The 20,600-nt window shown below is 49.6% G+C and overlaps 1 pseudogene; it reads right to left on the reverse strand.

Moving 5' to 3' along the window:
- Positions 1-18,353: 18,353 nt before the first annotated feature.
- On the reverse strand, positions 18,354-20,320 carry LOC149326262 (uncharacterized; annotated as a pseudogene).
- Between the last annotated feature and the right edge of the window lie 280 nt (positions 20,321-20,600).

Raw genomic sequence — 20,600 nt, forward strand, 5'->3', positions numbered from 1 at the left:
ACAGCATTCTCGGAAGGCGCCTTTTAAGAGCGCCGATATATGTCATATTAAGTCGTGACTTACATTGCGTTATAACGTATACAACGTCATCGGATCACCCATTGTTGTTCTCACGTTTCGCAAAATTATTTTCAAGCTCAAAGTGAACCTCACGTGATGTGTTTGGCACTTGTAATTATTCGTTGCTATAGCAAGATACACATCAACTCATTTTTTACTGCAGTTAGTTTGCCTAATTAGTGTTACTTAATTAGGCGAAACTGCCTCTTTCCACTGGTGTACTAGATGTGAATATTCTTATGTGTAGTACTAATTATGCTCATTACTATACTATAACGTCATCACTTTGGACAGAAATGGCAATAGCGCTACAGCAATACGCGATTAGAACGAGACAACTATTTCCTTCCTCGAAATTATTTTCCTCACGACGTAACCATGTTAGTAAGGTTCTAGAGATTAGGTACGAAACTCTTTATTGTTATTATTTATTATAATTTAGTATTTTACTATCATCACTTTAATTTGTATTCTTGTTTAAGTGTATTTTAATGTTTTCACAAAAGCGATCTCCTCCTTCAGTCTTCATGGATGCGCATACAAATGTTCACCGCAAATCTTCTTTGTAATATCGTCCTTGCTCATTGTAATGCCACTTGAAATCTGCAGGTGTGGGTATTATGATAACTCAATAAATAGATGGACTGGATCATGCCTGCGCTCACCTGCTGGATGTCGCGAAATTTGTCGCATATCGGAAAAATACCGGCGCCGCGCGGAAGCAATCCGCCAGTGCGCGTCATTAAAACAGGGGAGAAAGAACTCCCGGAGAGCGCCTAACATTGTGTGGGTTACTGCCCTCTCCACATCGTTCGCCGGCACGGCGCAAAGGAAATTACGTCGGCGTGCGCTTTCGATTGTTCCAAAATGTGTGGTTGGACTCTGCTCATTGCTGATGAGGAGGGCGTAGCCTTGAGCCTGTCAAGTGATGCCCTCTCCTCTTCACTTGTGCGCCGGCGGCGGCGCAACGCAAGAATGATCTGGGAAGTTGTCAAAGCCATTCTGAGCGCTTGACCAACGGGGACGCGCGCCCAGCGTGAGAAGGTTAATTAAGGCTGCGATTTGGGCTAGCTGGTGATGATTCATGGTGAAATTAACGTGGGAAAAACGAACGGACGACGAAAGATACAACAAAAGCGCTGACTCGCGACTGATTTTTAATGGAAGAAAACGTCCTTTAAAAGCTTTCCTAATCAGGAAAACATCAAAAATGAAAGAAAAAAAACCAAACATCCTGCTCATACATGACGGTGACAAGACGCACACATCATCTCCGTGGCGCATGCGCGTGGGACAGTTAGATGTCTCTCCCCGATAAATGGGAGAGCTCTTTATCATTGAGAGCGATGGAAGGATCGCTGATGCACCCGCCACTGTTATCGTGAATATGAAATGCCTCTATAATCTCACGTGTTAATAGACCTTTATGCCTGGCGAGGATGACGGTGTTAGAGAAAAGAGGAGTGCATGTGCCTTCCTTCCAATGACGGGCAAGATTGCATGAAGAATCATTGGACCGGGAATTGTAATGTTCACTCAAACGAACATTTATCGCATGTTTTCCTTCGTTCGAAGGAGAAGGAAATAGCACCGCTGACACTGTGCGTATTTGCGCGCCGGGCTTGATGCGAAGAACAGACACGGAGCGTGCCTATACATGAAGGGCGTTGACCGCTCACTGTCAACCCAAGCCGCCATTCAAGCTTCAGAGAAGCGCTCCGCATCGACTCCCGGGTTAACACCACTCCCCCAGCCACGGACCAGCGAGCCAGCGTGCGCCTCCCTGCGGGATGGCCCCGTCTGCACCATCTGGTCGTCGGATTGTCGCAGTGCCCGGTGAACAAATTGTGTTTCGTTTGTTTGCCTCTGTCTAGTGTTAGTGCACTTTAGGTGCAGTTATTTTTTTGTATTGTTAACTCTCTCAAGTGCTACTTTTCACGAGTTGCGCTGGATTGTAAATCAGCTTGTAGGTGATCGCACGAGTGATATCCTTTGTATCATCTGTTTGCTGTATAAACTTTGTTTTGTTTTTGAACCTTCGGCTCCGACCCATTCTCTGGCTTGCGACCGGCAAAAGCTGGGCACCAAACGACCATCATCTCTCGTCAATCGACAGCTGGTGGTCTCTAGCTCAGCTTGTCGCGCTGAGTCGATGAAATCTCCTTTGTGACCGACACCGCTACCGCCACACGCTCTGTGGGTCTCCTGGAGTGCACATTAAAGTGCACGAAGTGATGGCAATCGGTAAAAGTTCAAGGACAAATAGCCTTGATATAGAATTAACTACAGCCCAGCGAGGTATACAAAACAAAATGATAATTGTTGAATTAAAAAATAGTAAGAGAGCACAGCGCCCGAGGAGCCAAACGCAAGCTGAGGATCTAGTTTAAATCTAGAATAGTAATAGACATGGGTTCGTCAAGTAATGAGAAGGGAAGATAAGTGATTGTCCTTGAGGGTAACGGATTACAGTAAAAGGAAGTGTAAGTGTAGCATTGGGTGAACACGAGGATACTCAGAAGATAAGCATAGGAAGCGCGATAGCATAAGATGGCCACAGCTGCACAGGACCACGGAGACGACTTGGTGCTGAAGTAGTTAAAAAAATGAGTATACGTGGTGACTTCAAAATTCCTGCGGCAGAGCTATAAATATACGGCAAAAACTAGCAGACCGCAACGAAAACGACGTTGCCTCGAAATAAATTCAGTTCAAGCAGTGTATGCACTGAACCTCACCAAAATACCCTCTTAGAGAGAGCCGTGCGGTGAGAGTAGGATTCCTCCCGAAGGGAAAGGGCAAGTAAAATTGTCAATTGGACTTTGAGGAAAGTAAATAGCGCCGTATCTGTCTCACATATCTCGGTGCACACCTGAACCGTGCCGCAAGGAAAGGGAGGAAGGTGGCAGTAAAATAAAAAAGAGAGAAAGAGGTGCCGTAGTGGATATCTCCGGAATAATTTCGACCACCAGGGGACCTTTAACGTGCACTGGCATCGCACAGCACACGGGCGCCTTTCGCGTTCCGCCTCCATCGAAACGCGGCCGCCGCGGTCGGGTTCAAACCAGGGAACTCCGGCTCGGTAGACGCGCGCCTTAGCCATTCAGCCACCGCGGCGGGTGAAAGTACACCGACGAAAATGAGCTACGTTTCTTTTTCCGCAAATAGTGCTTTTCGATGTCTCTATTTAAAAAAAAATGGCCGCGGCTTAGCTAAGCCAACCCTAGTTCTGCAAGCGACACCTAGCGATACACTAGATAGGCAGCACGCCCACTCTGCACACTCTGGCAGGTGGCAGTTAATGATTGATGGCAAGAGGTTGATCACTCAATGAACGCTGCACGCTATTGCTGCAGTGCCCCGTGTCTGACACAACGTTGTCATTGCTAACGCATGCAGCCCCCATCTCTCTTTCACCATCGCCATGCACCTCAAAGCCCGATTCAGGCGTCTACTGCTACTAACCGATGAAGCCAGTTATGCCTCCTACCATTCCTCAAAATCATCGGAGTCTCAAACGTTGTCAACGCCATCGTCAATGAACACAATGAACTCCTACGGCCTATATTTACAATGCCCGGTTTCTGCCACAACGTTCTCAATGCCAACGCATCCAGCGCGCATCTGTCTCTAATGCCACGTAGCTTAAAGCGCGACTGAGGTGCGCACTGTCCCAGGGGCCTGTTTAGCGCCTTGACGCTCCCTATCAATTTTTCAATCCCTCAGACGGTTGGCAGTGTCGACCGTATAATCAGGCTCGACCCAACATCGGCGAGTACCCACTCTCGAGGACGTCGGCTCCGGCTGACTTGCTTCCATAGCGAGTAATTCTGCGGCTACTGCGGCTTCTGTGGTTACTGCGCTCGGCTGCTGACCTGAAAGGCGCGTGTTCAAGTCCCGGTCGCGGCGGTCAAATTTCATGGCTGCTAAATTCTAGAGGCCCATGTATTGTGCGATGCCAGTGCACTTTAAAGAACCCCAGGTGCTCGAATTATCCGCAGCCCTTCTCTATGCCGTCCCACATAGCCTGAGTCGCTATGGGACGTTGAAACCCCCGTAAACCAGACATAAAAAGCACTTTTCAGTGAAATACCTATTATAAAAAGTTTTTCATATTATTCAAAATATTCCTATATTATTATATCCGCAGATGAGCTGACGGCAGTCCCGGTTTTTTTTTTTATATTCCCGGTTTTGCTATCGTAAACAGCGTTCCTCATTGGTTTTCTATGGAAGACTTAACTGTTCGATCCGATCGATGGAAACATTTTAAAAGAAAGATTTTGCTACATATCGTAATAATGGACCATTACCTTCAAGGTCTCTGCAACAATGTCTCGCAAACTTCCAATTTTGAAAATTTTTGCCCATGAAAGCTGGACATGTGGCGGCGCGCAGAGTTCCGCGCAGCGGCCGCGGCGGAGCGCGCGGCTGCAGCTGCTGCTAGTCACATGTTACATCACGTGGTTACGCAGCTGCGCTTCGCCCGTTCAAGATCATTCGTGCAGACACAGCGAAATTGGCTCAGATAGGCTTTAAGAAATGCCGATGTCCTGTCTTTTTTGTGTGACGTCAAGGCTCCGCTAACCCGCCTCCTGTGAGTCTGCTTCAAAGTGTCTTCTTTTCAAAAGAGCAGTATGAGGGATACATTCAACGTTTGAGAGGTTTTCCGCTGATACAGAAAATTTAGGCTCTGCATAAGACACAACAGCGCAATATTTACAGGATCTGCACACAACCCAAAGCTTGGAGAGTAGAGGAAGCGGCTTGAACAAAGATTTTAAATTCTATGCCCTTGAAAGGGTGTCTGCTGGTCGCCCCTTTCCATCACCCTGCGCGTCCTTCGACAACTTCGCTGTCTTTGACACGCCATATTTGCGCAGTTCTGCAAATGAATTCGGGGACGGCACGATGCAAGGAAGTGTCAGTGTTTGAGGTCCAAAAATACCTCAGTTCTGCCGACTTCACCGTGAATAAGAACCATAAAACAATGCCTAGAAAGTTTACGACGCATCTTTAAGCAGCGAACAAAAATATGCATCCCCGGACGCTCGCACCACCACTGAGATCGCAGCGCAAGCACTCAGGCTCGGTCACAGAAGCATGTACCAAGCTTCTACGAGAGCAGCTATGCTCTCCTCCTGGAGCATGCGCTTGCATGAACGCTTTTCCGTTTTCGACACGATCCAACCACCGATTCCCTACTTCTTCAGTATTCACATTCTCGGCTTCTTCCCGTCAGTTACATACGCAACGCCATTTGGCCTGTCAGAGCTACCTGCAGCGGCTGAGCAGCAGATGCAATTTGCGACCTTGGTTGTTTGGTTTGGTTGGTTTTTGGGGAGAGGAAATGACGCAGTAATTGTGTCACATATCTCGGCGCACATCCAAACCACGGCGTAAGGGAGCGAATAAAGGAGGGAGTGAAAGAAGAAAGAAAAAGGTGCCGTGCTGGACGTCTCCGGAATAATTTCGACCACCTGGGGATCTTTGAGGCGCACTGACATCGCACAACGTTCGGGCGCCTTTTGCGTTTCACCTCCATCGAAATGCGGCCGCCGTGGCCGGGTTCGAGCCCGGGAGCTCCTAATCAGTAGCCGAGCGCCATAACCGCTGAACCACCGCAGCGGATAGTTTACGACCTGCACTAGTGATTTTTACTGAGTGCAGGTTATCCAGAGAACGGGGCATCGCTTACCGTGGGCGTCCGCCATATCCGCTTCACTTTGGTTGAGTCTTCGACAAAACAACTCTGTGATCACTTGTGTACGGGTCCTGGAACAACGGGTCCTCTGACGTTGGTACTTGCAGCCTTCCCTTAGACTCAGCAGACAGGGAGAAAAATCTTCCAATCTGCCGGATACCGGGAACGATTAGTAACCAGGGCCTTTCCTGAGCAGCGCGAAGCGTTAGAATCAGCTTAGTCAGAGCAGCCGTTCCATGCACGAGGAAGCTTCGCGATGGTTGGTTGGTTGGTTGGTTGGCCTCGAGTAGAATGGCACATACCCACTACGGGGGAGTGATGATGATCCGACGCGCCTTACTTTTTTTTCTTCACTCGTTTTTTAGAGTGCGCTTCAGTGTTTGGCGGCCTTTTTCGTAGTTCGTTTTTCCGGCGTCTGTGCCACCGGCTGTTCTGTGAGGATACTCGTTTTGAAAGTAGGTGGTCGTCGATTTGCTGGCCTCAAATACAGATGGCACAAACCCATGGCAGTCTAAAACAGAGAGGAGAAAAAAAAAGAGTAAGCGGTCCTCTGGCGCACTCCCTCTTATAAAAGGCAGTGCACCAGAGGACTGCTTACTGCCTTTTTACTCCCATGTAGGCGTATCACTGCCAAACGGAGTAGTGGCCAGGACCTAGTCTGGGAATTGCAAGGAATATAAGTGGAGAGGAGGAATAACCGCAAACTTGACAGGACTGAAGAGCGAGAAGAGGACGGGACGAGCGGTCGTCCTCGTCCTCCGCTCGTCCTGTCCTCTTCTCGCTCTTCAGTCCTGTCAAGTTTGCGGTTATTCCTCCTCTCCAACATGTCAGACCAACTGGCCCAAAGCTTCCCCTTGTTGAAATATAAGTGTGTCGAGGTAAAAAAAGAAAAAAAAACAAAAGTAAAAATAAGATGTAGGCTGCTCTATTGGACTGTGAAACGACAGCGGACCCGTTAACTACGGTATCGAATACGGGACAATGGTTTTACATGCAAATTTGATCATGATGCTCGTAATGTTTCAGGTTCGCATTGACTGCGCGGAGAGACAAAAAAGCCGCCGTCGTGGCCCAGCGGTTACAGTGCTTGGCTGCTGACCCGAAAGACGCGGGTTCGATCGCAGCCTGAATGGTAGGATTTCGACGAGGGCGAAATTTAAGTGCGCGTAACCATATGGCCCAAATTTCCGCAGTCCTTCACAAAGGCGTCCCTCATAGCCTGAGTCGCTTTGGAACGTTAGAAACCCACAAAATACAAAAAAAAACTCACAATGGGAGTCGCTGCGTTTCTGAAAGGAAATTTTGCACACCAATGAACAAACTCCTGTTGCGTTGTCAAAACATTGGTGCGCCAATCGAAAGGACAACCGCAGTGGACGCAGGCAGAGCGAAATGTTGTAAGGCAATTTGTAATAAGCGCCTCCTCAAAGAGAAGCGGCGGCAGAACAGCAGGTATTTTGCCTAAAATTGCCTAAAATATTGGCCTATTGCACAAAATGAGCGCACTGGGCGATCGCTAAATCAGGTCTGTGGAGGTTTATTAAGGCAATTTATAATAAGCGCCTCCTTAAAGAGAAGCGGAGGCAGAAAAGCAGGTAGTGACCTATTCCCTAAAATTGCCTAAAATAGTGGCCTATTGCACAAAATGAGCGCACTGCGGTGATCGCTAAATCAGGTCTGTGGAGGTTTTGTAAGGCAATTCGTAATAACCCTATTGAAAAAAAAACTCTGCGTGAGTTTGCACGAGAACAGTGATTTTTGTACGATCACGTTCATTTTACACACGAAAGCGCAGAAGTTGTGCGTTGACCTGTGCGCATTTTGTGCGTCCTGTGTGTACATGAGCGTGTACTCTGCTCTGATAGACATCCACGCACACTCTCTGCGTGGAAAAAAGCGTGGACTCTCGTGGACAACTCTCTCTGCGTGGACATCTGCGTGCTGAGAGGGGGCTTGCCGAAGCTATGCGTGCTTATGTGCATACTGAGCAAGCTCAGTGAGGCTGCGTGTGGCCATGTGTGCGTTTGCTTGCTTAGTAGCAACTTGGCGAGACTGTAAAGGCCCAATTAATGTGAAAGCAAACAAAGTTTGAGTATTCAGTTAATGATTACTTCTCATTAATGAGCAATACGCTCACGTTTTGCTGTTTTATATTTTTCGTCTTGGCGTATAGTACCCATTAATCATTTTCAACTCCAGCAAACAAATAACCAAAAAATTATTTTTTAGTGCGAAATGGTTGTTCCCTTTGATATTGCAGGGACCTGTACATGACAACATGCACACTGAGCAAGAACTTGTCAACATTGCAAGTTCATTGTAAAATAATGTAAAAAGCAAGCTGCTAATGACTCCTACAGCATCTTTCAGTTCTTCCTTTAACCAATTCTGAAAGTTACAGATATCTTAAAGATGAATGATGAAAGCCATCCAGAGCACTTATGTTGTTGCCCATCATGCAAACAGCCACATTTCGAAAGCAGAAGCAACGCAACCATTTGTTGCTTGCACTCGAAAGGAGTCTATCAATGGAATAACTCTGAAAGGGCAACAGTGTTTGTTAGGTGCAACAAACATGCTTGGGGATATAATCAGGTTCAATCAAACATGACATGCAGAAAGCGAATTGTGAGCTGTAACAGGAATGTTACGAGGCAATTTCCAAAACATAAAGTCATTAGCATAAATTTACATACACTTAAAAAGGCCATGTAAGCCTACATGAAAAGACAGTTTTGAATTCACAGTTGGTGTCAAAAGTTCAGAAATTAGTGCCCTCTCTCAATTTCAGTGACAAATCACAGATCGATTAATTAGTTCCCAGTATTGCTCCAGAACAAAGCAAATGAATCTCAAATGTGCGAAGTATATATACCACACATGTTGCCTGATTAGCACCAGCATTGCATCATGCATGACGAAGTATCACACTCTTAATTCTTCTACAATCTGTTTTGAAATTTGCACTACCACAAAGACCATCTGGATGCGCTATGATTCCATCATATTGCTGAGAGTTACATTTGGAGACCAAAAGCAACACAACAGTGTGGTGCACATGAGTGGATATAATGCACTGGGATAACTGTGCACAGTAAGGAACGCTTGTAAGGCATCAGGTATTTGCTTGGAGGATGTAATCGAGTTCAGCCATGTTTCATGTGTAGAAAGGAAGATAAAAGTTCTAGCAGAACAATGAAATCCAACATCCAATACTGAACTTTCCCAGGTGATCTACACACATATAAAAAGCATGAAAGGATAAGCTCAGCAATACTGTTAAGTTTGATGTCCTTTGAGGTTTGACTTGCACATCTGTATGCAACCATCAGATACCATCTTGAAGCTACCAGAATGCCCAAAACAACTTTGTTGAGCTGTTCTACTCTAAACTGAAATACTTTTCCTTGAAACAGTTTTTTTGCAACATGCCGTATAGCTAATTATAAAATAAAGAAAAGAAGCTGACAAAATTTTCTCATCTGAAACGTAATGATAAGTACACAAATCTGAGTGCTTCCAAGAGAGGTGACGCGCCAGTATTCCAGAAGCATACATAATGCTGCAGAATCCTATAGCAAGGAAAAATTTTTTTAGTTGACAGATGTCTGTCTGGTCACAAAGTCAAAACCAAGTAAGGCGCATATCCTAACCTGCAGTTGCATGAAGCTGCACGTGCTTTATAGGCTGTAACTCCGCCAATAACTGCTACATATTTCCCACCTCTAGCATCGAGTGCCGAATCAATATATAGCATGGAAACAGCAGTTTTGTTGCTTTAGCTTCTTTACTATGCTGTTTAGGCAAGAGACGAGTTGAAATATTTGCATGGGCAGTTCTTGATTGAAGTAACGTACAAAACCTCCGCACTCCTTTCTGCTGAGCCGCCGCGGTGGCTAAGTGGTTATGGTGCTCGGCTGCTGACCCAAAAGACGCGGGTTCGATCCCGGCCGCGGCGGCTGGAATTTCTTTGGAGGAGATATTCTAGAGGCCCGTGTACTGTGCGATGTCAGTGCACGTTAAAGAACCCCAGGTGGTCGAAATTTCCGGAGCCCTCCACTACGGCGTCTCTCATAGCCTTAGTTGCTTTGGGACGTTAAACCCCATAAACCAACCATAAACCAACTTTTCTGCTGAAGCGACTGGTGGACCACTTCTGCATGTCGCATCTCGTATGACTTGCTAAGGGTCCGGATTGACACACGCACTTGGTCAAACCTTCACACAAAACACTCGTCGCTTTTTCTATAAGCTCCGGCCACAGGCAGTAAGTGTCCCGTCACCATTCACATCGGTTGCCGACATCTCTGACACCTGCTTATTTAAAAAATGCCGCGGAAAACTGTGTTTGACTGGGCTGTTTTCTTACGTAATCTGATTTGTATTTTGTTCAAGCTTACGTTTTTTTCATTCCTTGCAGTATTACATTACATTTTCTGTTTACTTTTTGTTTTCATTTTGCTGCATTGTTTTTACTTTTTTATCCACTCCCTTCTGTAACGCCCCACTGGGGCCCTGGAGGTATTGTAATAAATAAATAAATAAAAAGAAGGCAGCGCTCGCAGGCGGTCAGTTTGAGCTGATAGCCACAGACGTTGCAGGCACAATAAGCACTAAGTTTCCAAAGAAGCCACACTGTAGAGGCCGCAGTCTTGTAATCGAAACACATCACAGAAACAATGGCCACTGTCGCTGCTTATGAGCCAGGCACTTTTGCAACGAAGTTAGCAGTGCAATAGGCCGAAAGGTTCGCCTCATCAAACGACGGCACCGCACCGCTGACTTCATTATCGTTGTCGACAAGACATTCATAACACATATTCTCCGACGGATCGGTTAACTGGGAGCTGCTACCCCTCTTGGATGAGCGCGCGCCAACCAGCAGCACACACCGGTAATCCTTCTTTTGCGATTCCAGCACAGTAACAGCGGCGCGCAAGAGCGCCCAGCAGCAGCACGAGAAAACAAACGAAGCTCACGGCGGTAATTCAAGTTTAGCCGAGAGCAGCATTTGCTATCACCGCAAACGTACCGCAAACATGCGGCGTCAGCAGCGTCAGGCAGCAGTAACTGAAGCATGCATGGCCTCCGAGATCACCCACCCACGCACTCGTTCGCCCGTAGGTGATCTCAGAGACCATTCAGCATGTCGGATCGGCTTTGGATTTGACGCGCTAGACCGTGCGCACTCACACACGCACCCATGTACCGACACGAATATTCATGCATCCACGCGTTAGAAATTTCTCAAATTTTTAATGCAAATATGTCCACAAAAACTTAATTATTGTTGTAACGAAAGTTTCACTTGGTTTTAGTGCTTTGCTATCGCACTACCCAAAAGCATAGAGCCCAAAACAGGCGACCTGGAAGCATGCCTAGAGGCGACGCCTTTCTAAACGGGCCGAAGGAAGCCGGAACTGGCCGAAGCGCTAGCCAACGAACGCAGCATCTGGGGACTCCATGGCGGTCTGCGGTCTGTTTGTAGTGCATTGTGCTGGCGAGGGCATGAACCATCGATGGCATGAGCATTTGTCACTCTTCCGATATGTGATGTGCCGACCGCAGTGAAATTCGCTGGTGCGATGTACGAAAACGTGGTAAGGTGCTGAGTAAACCTGTGTATCAGCAGGCTCGACGGATAGCGCGTCATCCTTTGCGCGCCTTCACTGGAAACACTCTGGGGCGCGATTAGGAGTCGCTCGAAATCGTCTCAATCGGCAAGTGTCTCAAAAAGTGTCTCATTTGCCCCGTTCCTATTGGTCGGTCGTGACCAGCGGCCATATTGGTTTTTTGCGTCACCGGCGACGCCAAAAGTGTGGCAGAAGTGTTGACGTTGCTTGCCTAATTATGCGAGCCGATTGAGACGATTTTTTGAGACTGAGACGGGCGATCTCAAACCGTTTCAGACGCAAAATGGCGGCTGTCTACCATGCGTTGAGCGGCAGGTGCCCTCGCGAGCAACGGCGTAGGAGGGTGTTCGAAGATGCGTTTGACTTGCCGGACGAGCTGTTTCGTCGACAATTTCGACTCAAGAAGGAGACGGCACTGTGGCTGTGCGACCAATTGGAGGACGAACTGCGAGGGGTGCTGGTGAGCGCGCTGTCTGTGCAGCGGCAAGTGCTGCGCGCGCTGCGCTTCTCCGCGACCGGGGGGTTTCAGAGCGCCGTGGGCAGCGAGGCGAGCGTTGGCATCGAGCAGCCAACAGTTAGCAAGTGCGTGCGGCGGGTGGCAGCGGCTATAGTAAAAGTGGGGTCGCGGGAGGGCTGGGTACATTTCCCGGCCAGCCCTCAAGAGAAGGCGGCGGCGAATGAGGGCTTCCTCCGCCACGGCAGCATCCCCGGCGTCGTTGGGTGTGTGGATGGCACCCTCATCGCCATCAAGGCGCGGCGGGGCAATGCTGCCCACAAGGTAGCCTTTTGGAGCCACAAGGGCTACTACGCCTTAAACACGATGAAAGTGAGTACGCTTCGTTCTTCTTTTTTTACTGCATGTGTTTGGCTGCAAGCTCGGGCCTCGACGGCGGGCGTTCACAACTAAGCTTGTGCTGCTGTTTTCTCTCAGGTATGCGACACCACAATGCGGATTACTGGCATCGACCCGCGTTGCCCTGGGCCGGACCATGAATCATTTTCGTGGCGCCACTCGTGGCTGCGTCGTGAGGTGATGGAGCAGGGCCTGTTGGCAGACGGGGAGTTTCTTCTCGGTAAGCAGTAAGAAAGCCCTCTGGCCTCGGTTACATATATGGAGCTAAAGTGCATATGCGGAAGCTCGAAAAATCAGGCATGTTTACGCTTACGAAAGCATGTTGCAATACGATACATACGCTGGCGTGTATTGTCGTCGTTGTGTTAATTGTTGCCGGTGAAATACAACACACACAGGTTTTGTTCAAGTGCTTACTTGCTGCCTACGAAGCCAAGGCAGCACGACGGTATTACACTGCTGTCGTCATTTATATCAGTAAGAAGTTCGGCTGTTCTTACAACGGTGCTCCCTTAAACATCTAAATTATGCGTTGTCTGCACTCCCATGACTGTCAAGTTCAGCAAAGCTTGACTGTGGACTACCTGCTATGAATGTTCTATTGTATCAAGGGTGTTGAGAGTGACAATGACAAAGGCCATGCTTAACTGAACGTCATTTCTGGTTTACAGGGGACAGTGGGTACCCTCTGGAGCCCTGGCTGCTTACACCTGTGCCAGGGCATCCCAGTCCGGCCTCTTCAGAGGGGCTATTCAATGCAGCCCACGGCTCCATGCGTTCCACCGTCGAGCGCGCCATCGGCGTGCTGAAGAGCCGCTTCCGGTGCCTGCAGAGGTACCGGACGCTCCATTACGAGCCGGAGCGAGCGGCCTTCATCATTGGAGCCTGTGCTGCACTGCATAACCTGTGCCTGGATGACCCCCTGCCGGACGAGGATGAGGATGCCACTGCCCCCGACGACAACGGCCCACCCCTGGCTGCAGGCCACGTACAAGGCCCAGCAGCCCGCCTCAGTTACCTGCGGGGGCGAGCCGTGCGCGATAGTGTTGTCACCCTCTTCAGGACAACCCGTCTTCAGAGGCTGGCGTACTTGCGCACCGTTCGCCGTCGGTTGCGGCGGGAGCTCCAGCATCGCCACCAGTGAGGCTACTCGCCACCAGTGAGGCTCCACCGGTGAGGTGTTCGTGCAACACACCAGCCACTGTTACTGTTGGCAGCGTCATCTCGTGTCAGTGTACATTTGTGTGTGAGGAACTGTGCGACGCAGCTATGTGTATGCCTGGAATCCCCCGATGGCAGAGAAGCAAGTACGGACACCAGCTGCAGCCCACTGACAGTCTTAGCCGTAGCTAGCCTTGGCAGCGTCATCTCGTGTCAGTGTACATTTGTGAGTGAGGAACTGTGCGACGCGGCTGTGTGTGTGCCTGGAATCCCCCGATGGCAGAGAAGCAAGTACGGACACCAGCTGCAGCCCACTGACAGTCTTAGCCGTAGCTAGCCTTGGCAGCGTCATCTCGTGTCAGTGTACATTTGTGAGTGAGGAACTGTGCGACGCGGCTGTGTGTGTGCCTGGAATCCCCCGGTGGCAGAGAAGCAAGTACGGACACCAGCTGCAGCCCACTGACAGTCTTAGCCGTAGCTAGCCTTGGCAGCGTCATCTCGTGTCAGTGTACATTTGTGAGTGAGGAACTGTGCGACGCGGCTGTGTGTGTGCCTGGAATCCCCCGATGGCAGAGAAGCAAGTACGGACACCAGCTGCAGCCCACTGACAGTCTTAGCCGTAGCTAGCCTTGGCAGCGTCATCTCGTGTCAGTGTACATTTGTGTGTGAGGAACTGTGCGACGCGGCTGTGTGTGTGCCTGGAATCTCCCGATGGCAGAGAAGCAAGTACGGACACCAGCTGCAGCCCACTGACAGTCTTTGCCGCAGCTAGCCTTGGCAGCGTCATCTCGTGCCGGTGTACATTTGTGAGTGAGGAACTGTGCGACGCGGCTGTGTGTGTGCCTGGAATCCCCCGGTGGCAGAGAAGCAAGTACGGACACCAGCTGCAGCCCACTGACAGTCTTTGACGCAGCTAGCCTTGGCAGCGTCATCTCGTGTCAGTGTACATTTGTGTGTGAGGAACTGTGCGACGCGGCTGTGTGTGTGCCTGGAATCCCCCGGTGGCAAAGAAGCAAGTACGGACACCAGCTGCAACCCACTGACAGTCTTAGCCGTAGCTAGCCTTCGCAGCGTCATCTCGTGTCAGCGTACATTTGTGTGTGAGGAACTGTGCGACGCGGCTGTGTGTGTGCCTGGAATCCCCCGGTGGCAAAGAAGCAAGTACGGACACCAGCTGCAACCCACTGATAGTCTTAGCCGTAGCTAGCCTTGGCAGCGTCATCTCGTGTCAGTGTACATTTGTGAGTGAGGAACTGTGCGACGCGGCTGTGTGTGTGCCTGGAATCCCCCGGTGGCAGAGAAGCAAGCACGGACACCAGCTGCAACCCACTGAAAGTGTGTCCACGAGTACACCTCCGAGTTCATCGGTGAGCTTGTCGTACAGAACCGTCTTTGTACACCCTCCTACGCCGTTGCTCTTGTCACCCGCATCCCGTGGTGTGTGTTTGTGCTTAAGTGCTTAAGCCGCAGCTAGCTTTGGCAACGTCATCTCGTGTCAGTGTACATTTGTGTGTGAGGAACTGTGCGACGCGGCTGTGTGTGTGCCTGGAATCCTCCGGTGGCAGAGAAGCAAGCACGGACACCAGCTGCAACCCACTGACAGTGTGCTCACCGGTACACCTCCGAGTTCATCGGTGAGCTTGTCGTACAGTCATAGTGCAGCCTCCTTCCTGAGTCGAAAATGGCGACGAAACAGCTCGTCCACCAAGTCAATACCGTCTTTGTACACCCTCCTACGCCGTTGCTCTTGTCACCCGCGTCCCATGGTGTGTGTTTGTGTGTGATGTGCACACCACACTGTCGAGGGATTTATGGAACGCGGCGTGCCAGCCCTGCGTTGCGCGTGTGCGCGTGCGAGTGGTGTGCGCGAGGCAGGCACGAGGAGCGTAAGGCTGCGTATCAGGAAACTGAGGTGTAAAGGAAGACACCGCACCACAAGTCTAGTCGTTCAAGCGTGGAAGTGGCAGCTGTCGGACGTTGGATCCGAGCTGCCGGTGGCTTCCCTTGAATCATCGACTCAAGACCATTAAGCCTCATTCAAGCGTGGAAGTGGCAGCTGTCGGACGTTATGTTCGAGCTGCCAATGACTTCCCTTGGATCACCGACGCAAGAGCATTAAGCCTCATTCAAGCGTCGAGGTGGCAGCCGTTAGACTTCGGATCTGTGCTGCCGTGGACCTCCCTGAATCACCGACGCAAGACCATTAAGCCTCATTCAAGCGTGAGGTGGCAGCCGTCAGACTTGCGGTCTGTGCTGCCGTGGACCTCCCTGAATCAACGACGCAGGCCTACTGCATCCATTTCGAGGTCGAAAGAGGCAGCAGCCAAGGCTTCCTGGGATAGGCTGCAAAAGCCTACGGTGTTTGCAGAACGCCGTCGGCAGGACCTGACTAGTTTTCCTACTGTAGCTGCCCATTTCTTGGGGGCGACTGACAGGAGTTCGTCAGCGTCTCCAGTGCCCACCTCCATTCCTCATCCTGGCTCTCTACCACCGCCTCCCTGAACGCTACGCCAGCGACGCATCGCAACTCGCCAACCCGCGCCTGTGCCACCTGCAAGGCATTCCCGCACCACCTGTGACACTTTGTAGCTGGTGAACTCTCTCCTTTTTATCTGTTGTGTTTAACGCGTGCCTAGTGTGTGTTCTCCTTAGTGTTTTCGCTTCTTCTATTGGCTCCCTTTCCATTAAAATATAAACACGGCTTCGTTTTAGTTTGTTTGATTTCTTTGTTCCTTTCTTCGAACCTGCCCGCGAAAGCGTTCCCCTTCACCAGTCGTGGACGCGTCCACCAGATTCGCGACATTGTGCTCAAGTGGAGAATTAAAAAGTGTGGCGTTAAAGGGGCCACCAAATGTTTGTCGAAATGAGAAAGTCCCACTGAACCAACTTCTTTGAATGACATGCATTCAAGGGACCTTGCAATGATTTTGATAAGCGTATTCTAGTTTAACAGATCTAACATGTGGTCTTTGTGGCTATTCCCAGTGAAATTCAGAAACTGTGGACGGACCCTGTAATTTAAATTTTTTTTTAAATCACTACTTGCAGTAGCTTGCAACCCACTAGGGCGATACACCTCTTCGTGCGTCCCCTGCCCCAATGACGTCAGTGGGCAGAACAGACAGATTTGAAGCGCGCCTCGTCTGCCCAACGTCATAAGGGTAGGGGATGTGCGGAGAGGTGTGTGGCCCTAATGGGTTGCAAGCTATTGCAAGCAGTGATTTTTAAAAATTTTTCAATGACAGGGTCTACCCGCAGATTTCGAATTTCACTCTGGATACCCACAAACACCTCCTCTACAGATCTGCATGACTACATTTTACCCATCGAAATCATTTTAGGGGCCCTTTCAGCATGCTCATTTTCTTTTTTGGAACAACATTGCACACAAGTGTTCCTATTTGACCAGATAACAGCGAAACACAGTGCTTGCTAAAACATGAACAGAAATAACATATCTCATCTAGTGCGGTAAAAAAACTAGCAGCCTGCATATTATCACAGCTCCTGTGTCATTTGGACATATATAGGAAACCCACTTCAGCACATGTATTAAACCATGGTACGCATGTAGTGCAATGCTCAGTAAGTACTGCACGAGGCAGAGTGTGTAATAGATCTGACGTGACTAGGAAACGTTTAGCAGGCGCAAAATGCAGGAATATCAATATGACGTACAATGAAGTTGCACTCAATGGCAAACTGGCAGTCCCACCAAGAATGGCGCATAACTGACTGGATCGTGAATATTGCTAGTTGCAGTGCTCAGAATGATTGTAACATGACAAAATTCTCATTGATATACATCACCATCAGCCTGACTCCATCCACTGCTGGACAGAGGCCTCTCCCATGTCTCTCCATTTAACCCTTACTTAGGTATTTTTCCTGAACTCTTATCTCCAGCTGTTTCCATTTCAGGCCCCGGAATGCCTCTTGTAAACAGATGGTGAGCACAGGTCATTACTCAACAGCAAAATGTGCCACCACTGTGAAGAACACTACAAAAAGTATGCCACGTCAGACTGCACACAGTGGACACTACATGGGAAGCCCTGTCGCGGCACCTCAGTGGTTGGAGCGCTCGGCTACTGACTGGAGCAAGTTAATTACCAGCCATGGCGGTCGTGTCTAGATGGAGGTGAAACAAACAAACAACACGGAGCAGTAGCTTGCAACCAACGTTTCATCACAATTTGGGCACAAATGTAGCCGGAAAAACTGGAGCCACACTGAGGTCAGCCAGCATGGGGGGTACGTAAGACAAATGTCATGTATATGACTGTCTGGAAGGACAGTGCTCGGCTTGCTGTCTGCGTCATGTGACCACTGGATGTCGTCGACGAATTTATCTATCTTGCCATCACTGGGATTTTCTGTGCCGTCGGTGAGTACAAACACATGGCGCCAACTTTTCTTGTAATGGGACTAGTAGGGCTCTCGCATTAACACACGAAGTAATCAATGCAATTGCACCGTTTCTGTACCATAAAGAAGTTCAAAAAGTACGAAAAAATAAAGTGTAATACACACACAGTGTGCATCATGCACGAGGCAAAAAAATCTCATTGATGCACATGGCCTCTGTGTCTTACAAACGGCAAGAATGAAGCAGATCGATACACATGGCCTCTGCGTCTTGTAGGAGGAAAAAAAGTGCTACACATGGCCTCTGCGGCTTGCAGGAGGGGGAAAAAAAGTGCCACAGGTGGCCTCTGCGTCTTGCAGGAGGAAAAAAAAGTACTACACATGGCTAGGAGGGAAAAAAAGTACTGCACATGGCCTCTGCGTCTTGCAGGAGGAAAAAAAAGTACTACATATGGCCTCTGCGTCTTGCATGAGGAAAAAAAGTACTATATATGGCCTCCGAGTCTTGCATGAGGAAAAAAAAGAAATGTAAACACAAAAAAAAACGCATTACAAAAAAAAATGACCGAACAAGTTAGTGTACCGGCTGCACTTGATTGCGTAGCAAAAGCAAAGTAAGTGAAACCGCCAAAACAACTTGTTCGATCAGGCGCAAGGTGTCTGCCTGCGCCACCTGCAGTGCCGCTGCCACCCCGGCTCCACTGGTATCGACAGAAGCCGTCAGCTCCTGCACTGCCGAGGTGAGGCTGCGCCCGCAGTCAATGATCTCACGGTGCTGCTGCACATAAAAGAAGCTTCAATTACACACTTAACGGTCACAGAGTGCTCGTTTCACATTAAGGATGCCCTACTGAAATAGGGACCATGTCTCTCAACAGTCGGTCATACAGAGGTCAAGCAGAGGTTTTGAACAGTGACTGTAGCTACAATATGCTGCATGCAGCTGCTTCTCTTTTACGAAATGTACTGAGCGCTTGCTGTCTACGCATACCTCCACGCGGCGCTCCTGATACTGCCCTTGTTGCCTGGTGTGGCCCTCGAGAAGGTCCCCAGTGCGCTTAGTCTCATACAGTAGCTGGCGCACCTCCTCCGCCCGCGCTAGGCTGCGCCGCGTGGGGTGGCCCGGTGCTGTTGTTGGCTGCTGCTGCGTAGCTGTCAGGGGGAAAAGTGACTGAATATACACTTGTTATATAATACAGCAAGATGCGCAATAAGCTGACTGTTTGGTGCAATGTCTGAGCAGACTATTGGCATGCATGCTGGGGATAAAAGTTGTCATAATCAGCGGTACGACAAAGCAGCATTGTCTCATTGTACTCAATGTGCACATTCGCCTAACCATCACAGGCATCACAGTGCCCTCTGTGAGGGGAAAAAAAACTTGCACAGCGTACCAATGGTGAATATGAAAGAGACTTGTGTGGCTATTGTAAAACGACACTGATAGTGTGCTCCTGCAAATGGTATTATTTTCAAGCAGCTTGCAAAATGGATAATGTGGGGCCTGATATCGGCAGACCAACTCACAGGCTATGGCACGAGGCTGCTGCTGCTGCTCCTCCTCCTCAGGTGACGCTTCCTCCCCCTCCAGTGTCACCTCCAGCAGCTCCTCCTCATCTGGGGGGGGGGGGGGGCTGTCTGTCAAAATTCATTCCACAAGACACCATTGCTTAGTGGACAGTTTCAGCACACTGCGTATTATATTGGGGTAAAGTGCATGGTTACTCAGTACTGAGTCACAAGACAAAAAAAAACAGCACTAGTAAAAGGGCAAGAAAATACAAGGTACGTAACTTGAGGTTGCATTTGCTACCTCCAGCAGTTTAGGCATTCATATCAAATGGTTAAAAATTCACCTACCAGCTGGTGAGCGCGCCTCTGCCTGCTGCAGGCCGCTCGTTCTAGCCACCTCCCCGACAGACACGCGGGGCTGGTACTGCAAGAGGCACAGCGCCGCACGTTCATGCATGAGTGTCTCAAAGTTCATTCTGTGGCCGCATTGCTCACAGTACATGGCTCTGAGGTTCACACAATAACCCTTCATAATCAGCAAACACGAAACTGTCTGTAGCGCCACCGCGGCTTATCACATACCTGGGAGGTTGTGAACATGGGCGGCGCCACGCCTTGCACGCTCGCCGGCGACCACAGCTTCAAAACCCGGCCTGACATCCCGGCAGCCTGCCGCCTCCAGTGCCCCTGCGATAGTATGTGGAGAGGCATGTTCAAGGACCATTCGACAGACCGATGTTGACACGCTCACCTTCCCGCGGCCAAAAATTCTGCCTCCTCCTTCTTACAGCGCCTGGCCGACACCTGCCAAGTGTGGCGCCAGAGGGGCCAGAGGGGCACAGTCTTAAAGGCGGGGCCCATCTCGTTGAGGCGGTCAGCAAGCTCGCGCCACAACTCGCGCTTGCGAGCCGCCGTGTAAATTGCGGAAAGGGGTGACGCCGGCTGTGCCAGAGCCGGGTGCTCCTACAAGAACTCCAGCATGAAGAGATACTGTGCGCGGGACACCCGGACTGACTTAGCCGACGCCATTCCGAATGCTAACTGTTAATCATGCGAATTCCCTGTGTCCCTTTGTTTCGGTGTCGCTCAGGGAATGAAATAGGGAAATAATGGGGAATGTACAACTTGGGTTAACAGAGCATAGACGTGCGCTATCGATGACTTGGGTTCACACAGCAGACGATCATACGGCCATACAACATTATTTTCCCCAGACTTCACGCTGCACGGTCGTCTTGTACTTCCCAAACAAAAAAAGCACAACCACAGATCACACACTTCTCCCTAAGAGCATCTTTGGGCCATTTTT

This window comes from Amblyomma mixtum, chromosome 10 (assembly GCF_055824585.1).
Source record: "Amblyomma mixtum isolate Tamu chromosome 10, ASM5582458v1, whole genome shotgun sequence".
NCBI classification, from domain to species: Eukaryota; Metazoa; Arthropoda; class Arachnida; order Ixodida; family Ixodidae; genus Amblyomma; species Amblyomma mixtum.